The sequence below is a fragment of the Suncus etruscus genome, chromosome X (genome assembly GCF_024139225.1).
Source record: "Suncus etruscus isolate mSunEtr1 chromosome X, mSunEtr1.pri.cur, whole genome shotgun sequence".
Lineage (NCBI taxonomy): Eukaryota > Metazoa > Chordata > Mammalia > Eulipotyphla > Soricidae > Suncus > Suncus etruscus.
The window spans coordinates 12,243,007-12,258,042 of NC_064868.1; positions in this window are offsets into that span (position 1 = coordinate 12,243,007).

The following is a 15,036-nucleotide window of genomic DNA, read 5'->3' on the forward strand; positions in this document are numbered from 1 at the left end:
GAAGCAAATAGTTGATCACCCAGACATGGAGACTACACCTTCAATGCCTGACTGATAAATAAAACATGACCCCAGACTCTAAATTTCCCAGAGGCTAGTCACTTGTCATCATTCATGGGAGGCAGTTTTCTCTGGGGAGAGAGTAGTATAATTGCAAATGAGGTTGTGACTAAATGTGGAATTCTGGAACTGCTTGGAAAGATGGAGCAAGACAGAAAAATTGCTGGATTTGGGGCCAAAGCCAAGTGGAGCATAAAGGTGGCCAAGCCAGAACAAAGCTCTGGGAGAAGTGCCAAGTCACAGTACTGCAAGGAAGAGTTGTGCTAGATGCAAAACAAGGCAGCCAAGGAAGAAGACCAGGTCACACAGGCAAATGTTTAAAAAGCAAACCTCAAAAGCAGATGACAATGGGAAAGAAATCCAAAGGACTCCATAGCACACCCAGGACACATTGGTCCTTAACTCTTAGCTTTAGAAAAATGAAACCCAGTTTTGTTTCATGCTCTTTCATCTCAATAAAAATCACTGTGCTGAAATTGAATTTGGGCATGCCCATCAAAATATCACTGAGTGACAAGACTGATCATAACTGTGTCACAGTAGGGGTTTCCCCAATGCAGACAGAGGAAGATTCGGGAATATAATCACTTCAGTTTTTAATAGCTCCTTATCTTCAACCTTTCTCAAAACATTCTTAGCCATTTGGCATGCTTTGTTTTCTTATACACATTAACTCATTATTTTTTTTAATTCAGAAGGATAAAGCCTGTTGTGCTTCTGATTGAAGTTACATTAAATTTAGATCTTCATTATTTTTAACAATTTGCTTTTGTTGAATGAGATGCTGTGATTTACAGAACTCGTAATAATATTTCCTAATGCACATAATTATAAGACCACACCCATCACCAGTTTATCCACATTTTCCCAATATATATCTTTTTGTTTGTTTGTTTTTGGGCCACACTCAGTGACGCTCAGAGGTTACTCTTGGCTATTTGCTCAGAAATCGCTCCTGCCTTGGGGGACCATATGTGACACTGGGAGATTGAATCAGGGTCTGTCCTAGGTCAGCCATGTGCAAGGCAAACACACTACCACTGCACCACAACACCTGGCCCCAGAGGTGATCTTTCTATCGTCCCCAAGGTCTGTCCTGGATCGGCCACATGCAAAGCAAATGCCCTACCAATGCTATCACTCCTGCCCCCATTTATATCTTAATTTTGAAAGAATTAACATTTTTTCTCTAAATACTTTGTGTCCAGGAACATATTATTTATCTACATTTATTCAGGTTTTTTTTGTCCTTCAGTACAATTTATGGCTCTTTTGAACAAGTCTTATATATTATTTGTTGAAATTGTCCTACCTAGTAAGCCCAATAGATAGAACAGGGGTTTAAGGAACTTGCATTATACATAGCCAACCTTGCCTCAAACCCCAGTATTGCATGTAATCCCCAAACCATCATCAGGAATGATCCATGAGCACTGGCAGGTATGGCCTAAACCTCCTCACCTAATCTTCTACCTATTGTGAATTTCTGTCTTTGTTGATAATGGGATATATCTGTATGTGTGTTATTTCCCCTCCCTGCTTCCATTTCTGTTTCTTTTTAATGAGTGCCAGAGTGATAGTACAGAGGTAAAATATTTGCCTTACACATGGCCTAATTGTTTTTATTCCCTGGCATGCCATATGGTCCCCAGAGCCTTTCAGGAGTGATTCCTGAGTGTAGAGTCAGCAGTAATTTCTGTGTACTGCCATATATGGTCAAAATACACAAAAAAAAGTTTTGAGCATTAGAGAGATAGCCCTCAATGGTATGAGTTCATGCTCTGAATGCAAGAAACTCAGGTTCAAATCCTGACAATGGAGAGTTCCTTAAGCACAGTGCAAGTGTCCCTGAACACAGTTGGGATTAACTCCATAGCATTGCCAGTATGGTTCCCAAATCAAAATCTAGAACTATGTCCTGGTATCCCATGCCAAACCAAGTGATTTTACTTTCTGCATAATTTTTAATTAATCTGTTATTGGTTTCCAGTACAGAATACCAGCATTTTAGTTTCGTGCTGCCATATAGTGCTTAGAGATCCTGTTATTAGAGTGGTGGCATCATTCCACAGAGGACCCAGGCTCTGAGATTTCCAGAAGCATCCCATCTTCTTATTCTTTGAAAAATTTCCTTGCGTGTTTTAGAAATGTGTAGCTAGAGTAACATTCTATATTTTCACCCTTCGGCTGCTCCATTTGTTCTGCTTACTGGATGATTTCCATGTTTTAGTTTGACTCCCTTGTCATTGCCTTGAAAGATGTGTAGTACTAGTATTTGAGTATCTTTGGCTCTAAGCTTTCTACAGCGAGCATGTGAGCCTTATTTTTTCTCCTGTTCTCTAAGACACCTGAAATAATTACCAGTGTAAAATTACCCTAGTTTATAAGATCACAGTGTTTGGTTTAACTTCAAAGGCACCTCTCCTCCTCCCACAATCAGGGTAGGAAGAGCATTGGGACTAGACCAAATGTAATGTGTACTATGAGAAGATGTTCTGAATTTGTCATGATTTAGATGCCCTGGTATTTTGAACCTGTCAGACTGTGATAGCTCAAGTTGCTTAGTAACCAGCTAAAGATCAGAACCAGAGTGGAACCTGGAGAAGCCACATTCCTTAATAAAGAGAACAGAGGTAAGAATCAACAGGGCTAGATTCTTGGTTAGACTGGATCTTCCGTCCTTCCTTCAAATATGTGACTAATATGTCTTGTTGAGCTGTGCAAATCCTCCATCTATAAAATGGGCCTGATGTTTCACAATGGATTCCTCTGCTATATATTGTAAGGATTTTAATAAAGAGCCAGAAATCATTTTGAATCCTTCAGAGTAAATGCACTGGAAAGTAGGTTGGATTTCTAATAATTTTGGTGTGTGCACATAGGTAGTGTTGGGAAGAAGGATAAATTAAATTGCTTAAAGATTCTAAGGCAAATACCCAAATATCACAGTCTCTGTTTGCCTTGTCACTGTGAGAAGAGTGGCAATGTGATTATCTTACAGGTAGAAAGTAGTGATAAATGCACTGAAATTGAGAGAAAATGTGTCAGGGTGTTCAATAATCTGAAATGTGAGGTCTGAGGTCAATCCACACGCAGGATTTACTCAGCACTAATTGGCTCATCTTTCTTAGATACGTCTGTCGCTTCAAGGAGTAAAGTCAAGCTATGAGGTATATAGCACCACGAACAGAATGTAAAAATAGCTTTGCTGTGGTCTCAGTCACATTTCTCAGAGCTATGGTGGGATTGTTGGTCATCAGAGCCATCATGTTTTCCCTACGCTTTAAGATGCTTCCTATCATTGTCACCTGGCCACTCCTTTTTCTTCCCATTATCTAGAGCAGAACATCTCATTGCCTTCATGCTGGTTATCTTGTTTTCACCCAAAACACAGAATATTTAATAGCAGTAAACATAAAGGTTCACACACCTCTCTGCCTCTGAAGATCATGTTTGTAGTGTCTTTCAGGACCTGAAATAAAACGAAAACTCCCCACCTCAAGTCCTACTTTATAAAATTTGTTTTCCCAGAACTAGAGTGGTCACAATGTCCCTGGTGTACCAGCAAGTATAAAGAAGAACTGGGTTTATACTCTTTTTCTGTTGTTTTCTTGCTATTTATGTAAGGAGATGATTTAGTCACTCCCAATATTATTCTTATAACATTATGAGCTTATAAATAACTTATAAAGCATTGAGCATATTGAATAAGGATATGTATATATGATCATCTTTGTATATTAAATATGGATAGATATAGAGATGACTATAGAAATAAATGTTCAGGTAACTATATATTTTCAGAAATTGCATAAATAACAGCAGAGAGGATGCTTGCCTTGAAGTGGCCAGAACAAGTATGGTGTCCCATATTATTTTCTAAATTTGCCAGAATTTTGTACTAATCTAAGCACAGATCCAGGACCCTAAAAACCTACCTGGTATGCCCCCACAAATAGAATAAAATAAGTGTTTTTAAGTAACCTGGGATTTGGGGGCCACACTAAGCAGTACTCAACTTGCTCCTGGAGCTGCACTCAGGAATCACTCCTGGAGGGGCTCAGTTATTGAATCTGGGTCAGCCACATGCAAAGCAATGTGGCTTAGCACCCTACCAACTATATTATATTTATTCCTAATCCTCAGTGTTTCATAAGTTTGTAATTGATGGCATGTCCTTCCTTTCTCCCTCCCTCCCTCCTTCCTATATCCCTTTCCTTCCTCTCTCCCTCCATTATTCTCTCTTATTTCCTCCTTCTCTTCTTCTTTCCTTTCTTCCTTCCCTCCCTCCCTTTTTCCTTCCCTCCCTCCCTTCTTCCTTCCCTCTCTCCCTCCCATCCTTCCCTTTCTCCCTTCCCTCCCTCCCTCTTATTCTTCCCAGCCTCCCACCTTCCATCCCTTGCTCACTTCCTCCATCCTTCTTTTTCTTATTCCCTTCCTCTATCTCTTCTTCCCTTCCTCCTTCCCTCCCTCCCTTTCTTTCTTCCTCCCTCCCTCCCTTCCATCCTTCCTTCCTTCTTTCCATTCTCCCTTCCCTCCTTCCTTCCATCTTTCCTTCCTTCCTATGGCAGCTTTCCTAGAGGTTACGGTATGGCCTTGTATCAGCATTTCTTACCCCTTTTACAATTCTTGTCTAGCATCTGTCCTACATACTGGTTGATATAGTTGATTTCAACCTTTCTCCACTTATGAACCAGTCATTGAAGAATGTTGCCTTATGTCATCCATTACTCATAATTACACAAATGAAAATTTAACAACAGTGAGATATCTCACATCTGTAAGAATGGAATATATTCAAAAATCTGTAAACAGCCTGTGTTGGTGGAGTTGTAGAAAGCAAGAAATCCTCATATGCTGTTGATGATATTGTCATCAGGTTAAGCCTCTATGGAAAGCAATATGGATGTCCCCCCAATATGAATAGAACTTCCTGATGATCCAGAAATACCACTTTTGGCTCTGTCCAAAACATAAAAACATGACTTCAAAAGGACATAACTATGTTTAAGAGCTGCTCTTAGAACGGTAACCAAGATATGGGAGCAACCCAAATGCCCAATTATAGTTTAATACATCAAGAAGTTATGGTACATATAGACACAATGAAATATTGCACAACTCAAATGAAAGTATAAAATCACGCAAATTGAAGCAACAAGAATAGAACTAGAAGCTAGAGAGCTAAGTGAAGTCAGTCAAGAGAGAAGGTAGAGATACAGAATGAATTCTCTCATATGTGAAAATTAAGAATACACAGTGAGTTAGCAACAAAGATCCAAGTGCAATATAATGGGGGAACTGACTTATACAATTAACTTTGGAATACAGGTGAAAGGGAGGGAATGAGGTCATTAGGAAAGGGATATGAGTACTCTAATGATGGCTGTGGTGTTGAAATTATGTTCAGAAGAAACTATTATTAGTTGTATTATAAGTAAAAATAGATTTTTAAAACATAATATTTCCTTATGTTATCTAACAAAATAGATGTTAACTGTGTTCCTGGAGTGGAGAGAATTCAAAACCAGGTTAAAACAACGTATTGGCCATGAGCCTGAATTATCCTTTTATCTAGTATATTTGGAGAATCCAGTCATTCTATTTCATTTTGAGATAATTTAATTCATCACAAAGGCCAAAGTGTGATTAAGGCAAAGAAACCCTCTATAAAAAGGAAAACATGTATTGATTCTTAAGTGAAAAGAATTTGATTGTCTTAGATTGAATATTCTTAAACAATATCCACCTATAAGAGAAAACCATCAAAAGCCACAACAGTTCTGATGAGCGAAACCTTTGTATACTGAAAACTCTCAGGGGCCATTGGTGCCTTCTCCTTGGACATTAGGAAACTCATTGTATAGAGACACCTGATTGCCTCAGCTGAATCTGATTCACCAGCAAAGACTCTGAAAGACATTCATTTAATCACTTGTCCTGAAACCAATGTTTGAAATTGCAGCCAATTGAAGTGACACTGGAAACTAAGTCACTGCACTCAGCTTGGGACATGAAGGGAAGAGTCATGCAAAGAACTGATTAAAGGTCACGTACAAAGGTGGCTATCACCATCAGAACTGGTGCATTTCAAAGTGCTATCTCGGCCCACTTTAGTTTTCTTCAAATACAGGAGCTGCCAGATGTTCCATCATTGTTGTAAAACCCACCTGAATATTTCTGAATTTTATTGTCCTTTGCAACATTTATGGATTGGGTGGATGAGGTCATTGCAGCTTCACTACCACCCTTCTGGCTAGGCCCCATTTGTCCTTTTTTATTTTTTAATCTTTATTGTATTGTCTTCCTCCATTTTCTTTTATTATTATTTACTGGTTTTGGTCAAATATTTGTCAATATGCTTTTATTTCAAAAGCACCCATATTTTTGTTTTACACATGTAGTGCTACTTCATTAAGGCCGGCATACCAGGATCCCTCCATCAGTATCCCGAGGTGCTTTCCCCACTTCAACTCCATACCAATCTCCCATCACGGGTCTATTGTCCATCTTTGAAGAGGTGATGAAGGTATAATGGTGTCCTCAGGCTGGGAGAAGATAAAGTCTGACTGGGTTCCCATAAGAAGAGAAGAGATACAGATCTGAGGAGGGTAATAGATTAAGATTCAAGGGTTGAGGCTACAAACCTGGGGAGGTCATGTTGTGTCATGGAAGAAGTCACAGGTCTAAGTCTCAGCTGCATCTTGGAATTGCTTAAAATTGTTTCTTATAACAACCAACTGGCCTTTCCACAACATATGGCAGGAAGCCCCAGCCCCATATTGGGCCCTATGAGGAAGACATTACCACATCATGCTTAACCAAGTTTCCCTTTCTTCCCTGAGTTTCAGTTATGCCTTATCTGTTTGACCCATCTTAAAATTCAAGGTCATACCTATTGGAGTAACCAGTTTTCAATCTATTCAGAATATTTCTTCTTTGCATGTGCTTGTCCCACCTGGGCAGGAAGAACCTCTAAATTGGTCTTTTACCTACCTATTATCCACTCATGGAGATGGGTCCTTCTTTTCTCAATAAAGAACTCGGGTCAGTGTCTTCTAGTTTTGGCCCACAGCTTGCCTGTCTGCCTGCAGGTGCCCTTTCGTGGTGGAAGTTCTTGAACCTGTTTTATCTCCCTAACCTATGTGGATTATTTCCTGATTCGGTATTGCTTTCAGTATAGCAATCCTCAATCCTCCCTGAAATGGGATATGAGGCTTCCTCTACAATACCTACCTCAGAGCTGGTGACCACAGAGTACTCCATGGCTGGGGGATCCAGGGATATAAGTCTTCTCGATAGCACTTAGCACTTGTCCCATTAGTGATCTCTTGCTCTAATCATGCCCACCTGGTCTCTCCATTCTCAGCTGTAGTTCCCTTCTCCATACTTAACAGAGAAGAAATGGCTTCTTCCTCTCTTGTTCATCTATGGCTGAAACTGGCTCCAGGCTCCCACTCATCTACCTTCCCATATCTGAGATCCTCAGGAACTTTATTCCCTTTGTGACATCTCATACCCTGGACGAGTGCCTAGAAATCAGGAGTTAAGCCAAACAAAACATATATTGTTAGCTTAATGATTTTCATTGTTGTGCAGACCATATTTAAGTCTGTTCTGTCTGCAGGTGCCCAACATTTTGATGGGATTATTATGTTACTGACCCTACCCTAATCAGTGATTGTGTCCTACCCTAGGGTATGACCTGGCATTCTGCTCCCACCCTAGGGTGGTACCTGATTCTGCTCCCACCATTGGGTGGTATCTGATTCCACCATTGGGTGGTACCTAATTCTGGGGATAAAAGCAAGGGTCTGTAAAAGGAGGGGCTTTTTTCTTTTGCTGTGTCCCATAAATTTTGACAAGTTTTCTCTTCATTATCATTTGTCTCAAGTAATCTTTTTATTTCTTCCTTGAGTTGCTCTTTGATCCAGCTGTTGTTGAGCAGCATGTTGTTTAATCTCCAGGTATTAGTTTTTCTCCATTGCTTCTTCTTGATGTCAATTTTGACCTCTGTTGCATAGTGATCTAATAGAATGCTTCTAATGACCCTTACATTTGTGATCTTATATAGGTTGGCTTTGTATCCTAAGGCATAGTCTATTCTGGAGAAGGTTTCATGTGGGATTGGGAAGAATGTGTATTTTGCTTTCTGGGGATGGAGGGCCTTATATAAGTCTATTAGCCCTATATCTTCTAATTTGTCATTTAGAGCTCTTATTTCTTTGCTATTTTTCTGTTTGGTGGATCTGTCCAGTGGTGATAGTGGAATATTGAGATCTCCTACTATTATCACATTTCCCTTCATGTGTTTCTCCAGGTTTGCGAGCAGTTGCCTCACATATTTTTCTGGCTCTACATTAGGTGCATAGATATAGACCAGGGTTAGTACTTCTTGATCTAATGTTCCCCTGATCAGTAAGTAGTGACCCTCTTTGTCTTTGATCACTTTCTTGAAGTTCAATGCAATTTGGTCTGATATAAGAATGGCTGTCCCTGCTCTTTTTTGTTTTCTATTGGCCTGAATAATTACTTTCCATCCTTTTATTCCAAGCCTGTGTTTATCCTGTAGTTGTAGGTGTGTTTCTTGCAGGCAGCAGAAGTCCAGTTTATTTTTCCTAATCCAGTATCTTTTAATTGGAGAGTTTAGTCCGTTCACATTTAGGGAGATTATTGACAGAGATGACTGTTGTGCAATTGTGTTGTGTAGGGTGGTTTTTGTTACAATTGGGGGTTTGGATTGTGTAACTTGTCTCTGAGTAGGTCGTTTAGGATTGGTTTTGTTTGCACAAATAGTTCAAGTTCGTTCTTGTTTGAGAATGTTTTTAGTTTGCCCTCCCATAGGAATGATAGTTTTGCTGGGTATTGGACCCTAGGTTGGAAATTTCTTTCATTCAGCCATTTAAATATGTAATTCCACTGTCTTCTTGCTTGAATTATTTCAAATGGGAGATATGGTTTGATTCTTATGTCCCTTTCTTTGTACTTGAGGGTTTTTTCTCCCTTATTGCTTTAAGGAGTTCATCTTTCTCTCTCTTTTTTTTGCCATTTGGATTACTATATGTCTTGGTGTTGGTTTATTAGGGTCTATTTTATTCACTTCCTGGATTTGCACTGAAGTTTCTTTCCAGAGGGTGGGAGAGTTCTCTGCTATTATTTTCCTGATTATTTGTCCTTCCCCTTTCCCTATTTCCTCCCTTTCTGGTATACCTACAATTCTTAGATTGTTTCTTTTGTCCTTGTTCATTAAATACTGAACTTTTCCTTCCAGTGCTTTGCCTTTTATTTCTTTGTTGGTTTCTTGGTCATTTTTTGTTTGCAGTTTACTTCGAGTTCTTCAATGTGCGTCTCCACCTCTGTGTTTATGCTTATAAGGCTTGTTACTTTGTCTTTTAATTCCTTCAATTCTTTTTGTATGGAATCTTTCATGTTCTTTAACATTTCTTCTTTAATTTGGCTGATTTGTTCATCCATAGATTTCTTATACTCGGTAGCTAGTGTTTCTTTCATTTCTTTTATCAATTCTTGCATTTACTTCTTCATGGCTGCTTTTAGGTCTCCTTCCCATGGATCTGTGCATTTTGGTGGACTTGGAAACTTGCTAGGGTTTGTCTCCGTATCTCCAGATATTAGGGTTCTCCTTGATTTACTCATATCTCTTTGCATTTATTGGTGTGGTTTGGAGTGCTGTGCTTTCTAAATTCAGCCTGCTTTGGTCCCCTGTGGCATGGGGATGGGTCCCCTCCCTGAGCATGGTTCTAGAGAGGGTTATTGAGTGAGCTCACTGAGGTTTGGCTCCTCCTGTGCTCTTTATGTGGCCTGATCCGTTGCTTTTCCCTTTTGTTGTCAGCTAGTGCAGGTCCTCTCCTGGGCACAATGGTGGAGGGCGCTGTTGAGCCTAGCTCCTTCGCCCCCCATCCCCTATCTGGCAGTCAGCCCTCCTTCAGTGAGTCTGCTCAATTTCCTTCTTATTCCTGCCAGCTGGTGCAGTTCTGCTCCTGGCCACAATGGTTGAGAGCACTATTGAGCCTAGCTCTCTATCCTCCCTTCCCTCTCTAGAAGTCAATGGAGCTCTGCCCCCTCCGAGCCTCAGCAGAAGAAATTCCCATAGTCAAACCCACCCAGTAACTGCCCTCAGCCCTTGGGGGGTCTCAGGTCCACTCTGGGACTCAGGGGGTTAGGCTGCTCTAGGTTAGCCAAAGGTCAAGGTGGCAGGCCCAAGCTCAGACAGTCTATTGGTCCTAGCCCATCCCAGTGGCGCCGAGTGGGTCAGGTGCAGCGTTCTCCTCACCAAGTCTGCACTCAGCTCAGGCTTGGGTCCCTGGGAGAGGCGTGCAGTGTGGCGGCGAGAAGCCTGTCTCAGGCTCCCACATAGAGAGTATGGAAGTGCCAGGGAAAGGTACTCACCTGTGTGCTCTCCACTCAGGTCCCTAGAAGAGGCATGGGGTGCAGCGGCAAAAAGCCTGTCTCAGGCTCCCACATGGAGAGTGTAGAGGTGCTGGGGAAAAGCACTCACCCATGTGCTCTCAACTTGGGCTTGGGGTCCCTAGCAGGTGAGGGGCTTTTTCCTGGGGCCTATTCTTATGCCATTTGGCTTCAGCCTCTTCACAGAATAAATAGCTGTTTTCTTCAGAAGCCTGACTGCCTGTTGGCTTTCTTCCCACTACATTCACTTCAGAACCGCCGGCTGTTCAGGGTAAAAGACGCATGGTCCGAGCTGGAGGAGAAAGGCCTCATCCTTCATTCCTCCATCAGTCAACCTCATCAGGGGCTGATTTGCAACATTACGGTGCCCGAACTGGATAAACCTGTACCCTCAATAACTGTAAGTGAAATACTTCATTGAAAAATTTCTATGCTGACTATTAAATGGTTTCTGTGGTTATTCATGTGGATTCTGCCACTTTTTTGCATATGTATTGGTTCTCTATTATACAAGTGGATTATTCCTTTTTGTTTTAAACTAATTGGTTTGGATCTAAGGACAATCACTACAGTTGGATGGTTGTGATCTATATTTCAAATGAAAATTGCATTGTCTCCAGCCATTATAGTTTGTGAAATTTCTGTGTTGGCTCATGTTGTTACTGTGAGCATAGGTATTGGCTGGTATTTAGGAAATAGAAAGTGTAGAAATGGTGAGGATAAAACCAGTATGGATAATAAGGAAATCTTTCCGATGAAAATTCAGACCAAGGTGCGGGCTGTTGAATCCAGCCTCACCATCAAAAATATAGGATTTTTTCCTGGAAGTAAAACAACTTGGAAAGTTAAGCCTGATTCTAGCGAATTGCATGACAGTAGTGACTCAGAAAGTGATCAACCTCTGGTGCTAACTCCAGAAGTGAGACCTCGTTCTATTTACAAAATTGAATTACACAACAGTGCAGATTCAGATGATAAACCACACACACAGTCTCAGAGCTCTATTCAGAGTAATTTTGCTAATCCGGCCACATCCCCTTACATGCAGTAAATATTTCTAATTATGTACTCTATCAGATGGAAGAATTAGATAGGTTTAAAAAAGCACGTAAAGAGTATGGTCCAAAATCACCATACAGTGTGGAGTTACTAAAACTTTGGAGTCATAACTCATCTTGGACTTTGTATGATTTTAAAAGTATTGCTGATATATGCCTGTCATCTAAACAGTGAACTGAATGGCAAATGTACTATTCAGAAGGCGTAAAAGCCAAATTATATAGCCTGGATGGTATGAAAAAACAAGTGGCAGATGTTACTCTATTGTATGAATTATTGATGGCAGAAAATCAATTTGCAAATATTCAGACACAAGCGGCTTTACCTAAAGAAATCTTAAATTTAATTAGGGATATTGCTTTGTCATTATGGGAAAAATTGATTCTAACAGCATTGGTAGAGGAAACTTTTTAAAATTACCCAAGGCCCTTATGAGTCATATGCAGAGTTTGTAGGTAAGATTAAAGATGCACTGAAGTTACAAGTCGAAGATGAGGAGATGAGAAACTTCCTCGTAATATCTTTGGTTTATCATAATGCAAATTCGGCCTGTAGATTAGTATTGAATACTTTAAATGAAAAGGCAGATGTGAATGATTTCCTTTATGCCTGTCAGAATGTCTATGGGTAAACCCAATCCCCACCCCACATAGACTCCGTACAAACCTTCACAGTTACCAAGGGAATGATGCCTTTCTACCCAAGGGGACAAAGCACTTCCTGAAAACCAGGTTTTTGCCCAAAATGCAAAAAGGGTTGCCACTAGGCGAAAGCTTGCAGATCCAGAAACCTCATTGATAGTAACCTAAGAAGAGGTTTCAACACAATCCCCAGGAGGCAAATCACCTGCTACCATTGTGGAAAACAGGGGCATATCAAAAGGAATTGCTGTCTTTTTTTAAATTCAGCTCCTCAAGGACACACATACAAGATGCAGGGAAACGCCCACAGGACCTCCCCCCAGGCCCTTCCAAATCAGGGGCAAAGTTCACAGACAATAATCCTTCCAAGCCCAGCCCAAGAAAATTCATCACTATAAGGGAATTAATTCACGCCACATCAGGGAGTGCCGGATTAGACATATTATGCCCAGAGGACATTACAATTTATCCAGGAGCATGCCCTTACATGTTAGAAACTGGCATTGTGGGCCCACCACCCCCAGATACTATGGGTTTGATTCTTGGCAGAAGTTCCTTCAACATAAAGGGTATATATCAGTATATATCAGGTATATATCAGTAACTACTGGTGTCATTGACTCAGATTCTGTGGGAGAAATCATTGTAGTTATTACCTTACCAGTTATATGGACCTTTAAAAAAGGAGAAGTGATTGCCCAGATAGTAATAGTGCCTTATGTCAAATTTGGGACTTCAGATAAAACTAGAATTGGAGGTTTTGGAAGCACAGATCTGGGTGCTGCTCAAAACCCAATCATGGCTCTGGTTACTAAAAATAAAGATAAAAACCCAATGATCAAACTTCAATTGGAAGGGCAACCCTTTGACAGCTTGATAGATATGGGTGCTCAGGTTACCGTAATTTCTGATAAAGAATGGCCAGAAAATTGGCCTCTCCAGGAAATCCCGTATTCACCAGAAGGAGTAGGAGGCCTGAGCTCCTGTCTGTTGACTACAAGGACTATGATATTTTACAGCCCAGAAAATCAAAAAGCGATAATCAGACCTCATGTGGGCCCATTTTTACCATCCCTGTGGGGCCATGACCTACACAAACAGTGGAAAGCAGAATTCCACATCCCATTAGCTCCAGAAGAGCCCGAACCTTCTTTTGATTTAAAAACCCAAAATTTTTAGTAGGGGCCACTACCATAAAAACCCCAGCACCAATAAAAATAAAATGGAAATCTGATGAACCAATTTGGACAGGTCAGTGGCCCCTTAAAACTGATGAATTAAAGGTGCTGACAGAATTAGTGGAGAAACAGCTAAGTTTAGGACATATTGAACCATCTTTTTCTCAATGGAATTCACCTATATTCACTATAAAAAAGAAATCCGGTAAATGGAGACTTTTGATGGATCTTAGAGCTGTAAATTTATCCATACCTATGGGCAAATTGCAGACTGGTTTACCATCACCTGTAGTTATTCCAAAGGAATAGCCACTAATTAAAATTGATCTGAAAGACTGCTCCTACCATATTTTTATCCACCCAGATGATAAAAATGTTTTGCATTCTCAGTTCCTTCTCTCAATAATACCCATCCCTGCAGACGTTTCCAATGGACTGTTCTCCCCCAAGGCATGCTGAATTCCCCAACAATGTGCCAGATTTTTGTAGATAAGGTTTTGAGCCCTGCTTGTAAAAAATTTCCTCAAGCCATGATATTTTATTATACAGATGATATCTTGCTCAATATGAACAATAAAACAGATTTACAGGACTTATACTCTTTTGTTATTTACTGTTTACAAACAAAAATAGCTTTAGAAAAATACAGATAATGCCACTGTATCAATATTTGGGTTTTATTTTGGACCAAACGTCAATACGTCCACAAAAAATTTTTATCAAAAAGGAAAACCTCAGAACGTTTAATGATTTTCAGAGACTCTTAGGTGATGTAAATTGGCTCTGCCATGCACTAGGAATCCAGAATCCAGAGTTGTCTAATCTGTTTAAAACTTTGGAGGGTGACCATGCTTTAGATAGCCCGAGAAACTTAACAACAGCTGCCAAAAATGAATTGGACATCTTCTTGAGCAGATTACAAAAATCGTTTCTCTTAAGATTCATCCCGGGAGAAAAGGTATTTCTGTTAAACTTCCCTACTATAGAAACCCCCATGGGGGCCTTGATGCAACAGGCAGGACCTTTGGAATGGGTGTATTTACATAACGAACAGCCTCGCTCAGTTGTCCCCTACTTGCAACTGATTTCAGAGATTATTTTCAAGGCAAGAATCAGATATATATATTTACTGGGTTTTGACCCAGATATAATAGTTTTGCCAATACCAAAAAAGGAAATTGAGTCAATATTGCCTCTTAATGAATCTCTACAAAGGGCCCTCTCAGATTTCACAGGAGAAATATCCTCCCATTATCCAGCAGGAAAAACTTGGGTCTTTTTAAAGGAAACTCAGTTTGTTATTTCTTCAATTGTTCGGGATTCCCCTATTCCCAATGCCAAGGTTTTTTACATCAATGGATCCCAAAATGGAAAAAGGAGGAATAACTGGAGACAACATTAATATGACCATAGATACCAAATATAAATCGGCACAGAAAATTGAATTAGCAACGTTAATTTACCTATTAGAAAATGTATCTGAAGCCATGAATATAGTTTCTGATTCTTTGTATGTGGTAAATTTATGTCTTGTAATAGCCACTGCCTCCCTTAATGCTAAGAACCCGATCATACAGAACTTACTTAAATGATTACAGCAGCTTCTTCAAAAATGAACTGAGCCCATCTTCATCACGCATATTAGAGCCCACTCAGGTCTTCAGGACTGATGG